The sequence below is a fragment of the Rhagoletis pomonella genome, unplaced genomic scaffold (assembly GCF_013731165.1).
Source record: "Rhagoletis pomonella isolate Grant_MI unplaced genomic scaffold, Rhpom_1.0 Rhpom_scaffold_00006, whole genome shotgun sequence".
NCBI classification, from domain to species: Eukaryota; Metazoa; Arthropoda; class Insecta; order Diptera; family Tephritidae; genus Rhagoletis; species Rhagoletis pomonella.
The window spans coordinates 66,825,019-66,830,274 of NW_023458560.1; positions in this window are offsets into that span (position 1 = coordinate 66,825,019).

The window sequence follows — 5,256 nt, forward strand, 5'->3', positions numbered from 1 at the left end:
TTTTGATGAAAATTTGCTGAATTTTCGCGAGTATCACACAAAGCTTAGGAATTAAAATTTTTTGTTTTTTGTTGTTGAATAAACCATATTTTTATACGAAATTAGCAAAAAAAAAATTTTCTTAAAAAATTTAAAATTTTCATGAAAATTTGCTGAATTCTCGCGAGTTTTGCACAAAGTTTAGGAATTATATTTTTATGTTTTTTGTTGTAGAATGAAACATATTTTGATACGAAATCAGAGCAAAAATATTAGAATGAAAATTGTTGCATATATTATGAAAAATTTGCTGTGCCAATACCTTGTTCGGGCAGTGTATTTCAATTAAGTGATGAATTAAATTGAATTTAATTTTTTTGAAAGCGTGGCAACCCTTCTAAATATAGTTCAGAAACAAAGCCTTTTCAAACGTATTTCCATTTTTTAAACCCATGAAAAACTGTTTGAAGATGAAATGAGAAATTTTCCTCCGACAGCTTTTTTATTAAATTCAAGCAGCGAAGTTTCGATTTTTCCACCAGTATTACAAAATTTATTATATTTAAAGACTTCCGCTAAAAGATTTCAAAGAATATTAATATTTACTTGCGCTAGACTGATTTGAAATTCCTCCAGAAATCTGATTTTTATACAGGAACTCTTATAATATCTGAGTTGATTTCTTAGAAAAAACTTTTTTTGTTAAACTAATTTTATTTATTAAAAACTTGATTTTTTGAGGTATTTATACAAACTGGCAGAAATTCACAAAAAAAAAGGCTATTTCGACCGCAGAAAGTACTACTTGCGTGCCATTATGGTTTACGAGGACACAGCAGGGAAATATTTTGATTGTGTAGAGGAACGTAGGGGTTTTCTAAAGCTCCGATAGGGGATTTCCTATATATGTATATTGTGCCAATGGTTGTTTTATTTTGTTTATTTTTTTTAATTATTTTATATTTTAATTTAAGATCTTTTTATTCTATTTTATTTTACTTGACATATTTAATTTTATTTTGCATTTTGTTGAATTTTTCTCTTTCAATTTATTATTTTTTTTTTATTATTTTTTTTTCATTTTTTTTTTTGTTGCACATTTTCTATTTTTTTTTTGCTCTCATAAGCTCCTTGTTGTTCTGGTATTGCAATCAAATCAAATTTATAATTACTTCAGTCACCTATTTGTTATTTAATGCAGCGTAACTGGCATTTTACAAGTAAAATTTTGTTGGCAGCGAAAATTTATATGCCATTAAAACAATTAACATTTCAAAGAAATCCCCAACAGCACAGTGAGCAGAACCACTTCAATTACAGTACTCGCGTAGCTCTGTCACCCTAACTATACAAAAAAAAAAATGCATGCCATTTACTATTTGCCCTCCGCACAACTTAGAGAACTTAACGGGAAAATATTGCTCAAGTTAATTAGCATCCTTCATCCAGCATCGAGCGCCACCAGCCTGTGCACCAGCACAACGAGCGGCGAAGACAAATTCACATTTAAGTAAATTAAGTGAATTCATTGGCGTAGCAAGTTTAATTGCTGAGGAATTTGAGAAATGCAGCGCGAGAAATAATTTTTTTTTTTTTGGCTTCCTTTTTTGGCAAATGTTTTACGTAGTCTATGCAAAGGATGTGTCGATGTACGTATGCATGTGTGTGTGTGTGTGTGAATACATGAATTATTGGTGACATCGAAGAAAGAGCAAAAACAAAAAAACAAAAAAATATCGAAAACGGCTAGGCGGCTTGAAGAATTCCTTGAAATAAAAAATAATAATTGATTGTGTGGAAAAAAGGACATTGGTTGTGTGCCGCTGATAGCCAGCGAAGCCATAACAAAGAAAACGCCAATGCTTTAGTTTTCGTGCTTTTTTTTTAGTTTTTGGTGAGGACAAACAAATTCTTAGTTGTAAAATATTTTTTTTTTTTAGCATTCCATGCTTTGTTGGCAGATTTTTCATGCCAAAATTTTGCATTCACGCGCACTGGTGACACAAACAATGTGTCGGACATCCTGGCAATATAATTCTTTAGCAGCTTTACACATTTTTCTACAACTGATGTTTCCCCTCCACCTCTATTTTCCTGAATCGTTTTTAATTCCTTGCATTTTTTATTTGCTATTTTTTACATTTTTATTTTATTTAATTTTTGTTTTTGTGTTTTTTTTTTTCCGCTTGCCTGTTTCCGGAAATTGGCAACTTTGTCTTGTTTTCCTGTTCACTGCCCATTCTTGTCCCTTGTTACATATGTTTGACTTCAGCAAGCGTTCGTTTTTTCTCACTTCCTCACATTGCATTGAAACGACGGAAAATGCTGGTCAGCTCAGCGTAGCGCTCAACAAATGTCGTCGCCACCAAGTAGTACAGTTGCACATTTTTTTCTTTATCATTTCCGCCTCATTTTGTACGACGCATTTCGACAGTCTAGCGTGCAGTTGAATAGATCTGCGGGCCATTCTCAGATTTATTGCCTGCAATTGGTGTCAGTTTTATTGATAGACCAAATGTTTTTATATCGCTTACAGTTGAATGAGTTGCAACGCGGATTTTATTTTTTATTTAGCAGATGCTGATTTTCAAAGGAATTTGTTTGTTGTTTGCAGTGCTTGAAATTTCTTGTGAAAAATGAAAATAAGAAAAGTTTGTACTCCAGATCCCTTGAAAGTTAGGCGCCGAGCTATTCAGGATAAACAGGAGCACAGCGCAGGGTGGTGTTCTTTCGCCCCTCCTTTGAACTTCGGTCGAAAACGACCTGCTAGTGGAGTTGGTGAGTAGAGGCTGTCGGCTGATTGTCTATGCGACCGGTTTTTGGGATACCCTCTATGATTTGAACCAAGGATACTTGTGCCTGGGAGCTAAGAGGTCTGCATACGAACATACGGAACTTGTTTTACTCGAGTTTTACTCGGTCACTCGAGAGTACCGGCTAATGAGGCAGCTGACCATAAGGAAATGGCTCAGGGCTCAGACCAGGCATTTATTGGTTCGCAAGGATGTAGGATCATCAGGAACTGGGTGAAAATTTCGCAACTTCTGCTACAGCTGGGTGGCCACTTCTCGTGGCATAAAACTGACTGTGTGATCGGTATACATGACAGCCGCTGACCCTTGTTGCCTTAAAGACGATGAGACGGCGGAACAAACTTTTTTCAAGGATTAGATATGAGGCTTTTAGCAGCAATGTATTGAAAGACTGACGAACACCTGAGCTATTTAACATTCAGCAAACTGCTTCGATTTACTCCTGTTGAGTAGGCATCATAAGATACCCCATCAGACTCTGCACTCAATAGGGGGTATTTCTTAACTCTTTCTAAGAGACTCAAGTACTTAGGCTTGATATCTGTTAACACGGATCACTATTAGATCTCAGTGTGAGTATTTCCTTGTCAAACATACGACATACCATGGAGATATTGTAGACACCTGCAGGATAATCACCCAGGAGTCAGTCTCATAAAGGAAACAGGGACTGGGGGAACCTTGTTCTACATATAGATTACTCTTCAACATATAAGCTTAATGTCAGCGATTGCTTCGCGAGATTCAGGTCATGTGAGACTTAGTATCCAAATAGATTCTCACGGTTTAGTGGTTTGGGAGCAACCACCTTAACCTAACCTAACCTAATCAATTTCATGTTTCGTATTAATTTCCGTTTTTTATTTTATTTCTTTTTATATTTATTAGTCTACAGAAAAAGATTTTCTTACGGGCAAATTTCGTTTCAATAGATTTTACTTCATTCCGTTTTATTTCATTTCAATTAATTTCGTTTCATCATTTCAGTTCTCCTAATTTATTTATTTTCTCTTTTTTTCATTAAATTTGATTTCGATACTTCAATTAATTTTGATGCATTTCATCTCACGATTTTATATTACATTTCATTTCCACTCAATTGATTTTTCATTTCGTTTAGTTACATTTATTTTCATTTATTGATTGAATTTTTATATATTTTTTCATTATGTCCCGTTTCATTTTATTAAATTTCTCCTACCTTCAATTATTTTTATTTTATTTCTTTTCAATCCATTTTAAAACTTTTCACTTCATTCCGTTTTTATTAATTTCAATTCATTCCATTTCGTATTTTAATTATTTAGCGTTTCATTTAATTTCTCCTCACTTAATTTCATTTCATTTCTATTCACTTCATTTCACTTTGTTCCACATAATTTCATTTAATTTTTCCTCAATCCATTCCAGTTTGTTCCATTTCATTTAAATTTCTTTTGTTTTATTAAATTTAATTTGATTTAATTTAATTTTATTTTATTAACTTCTATTAATATTTTTTTTTTTTACAGAATTTTCTCAATATTATTTTATTTTTTGCATAATTACATTACCTCTTCTCCTAAATTCCTTTTGTTTTCTAGACACACCATTACGAGAGCAACAAAGCAAGCAATTGTCATTAAAATGAAAAATTTCTCAAATTACAAATCAAATTCATGCTTTGATTTTCACTGCAGTTGTGTCTGTCCTCACATCTGTTTGTGTCGCAATTTATTACCATGGCAAAGCCATTGCGCTCTGCTACAAAGCGCAATTGCAGACAAATTTCCCACACTCAAGGCCCTCAGCAAAGACCCATATTTATGTAATGCCAAATTTTTGTGTAGGCGAAGAGGCTGAGTTATTATTTTTGATAATTTCATTGCTTTGTGGACACTGCTTGGCGCTCGACTTAATCGTCCTTCGGCCATCGACTGACGCCTAAAAAGTTTGCACTCACCCTGCACTGCACTCACTTCGCCCACTAATTTGCTCAGCCATTCTCCACCTTTGGCCTTTAAGTGATTTGCATATTTTTGCACTTTTGCATAACTCTTCGCCACAGCAACAGCAGCAGCAGCGGCAGCAGCAGCGGCAGCACTAAAACATAAAATTCACAAACGATTTTTCATTTTCTTAAAAATTATTAGTGAATGCAAATGGCTTAACTGCAGTGTGGTTGGCGGTTGGTGGCTGCCTGTGTTGCTGTTGTTTGTGGATATTAGAAAAAAAATGAAGAAGGAAGGAAATGAAAATTATGCCTTTGTTTGTGATTCTCCATTCGATAAACACTTGGTTTTTTAGAACGCCAATATTTTTTTTTTTGTTGTGGTGTGGGGTATAGTTTGACCACACAAACAGTGTTCAAAAATACAATTTTCTTAGTATAATAACCAAAATGTTTAAAAATGTAAAATTAAAAAAAGGAATTTCGATTAGTAAGATTTAAGCTTGAAAATATTTTGAAGAAGGCTAAGAAAAA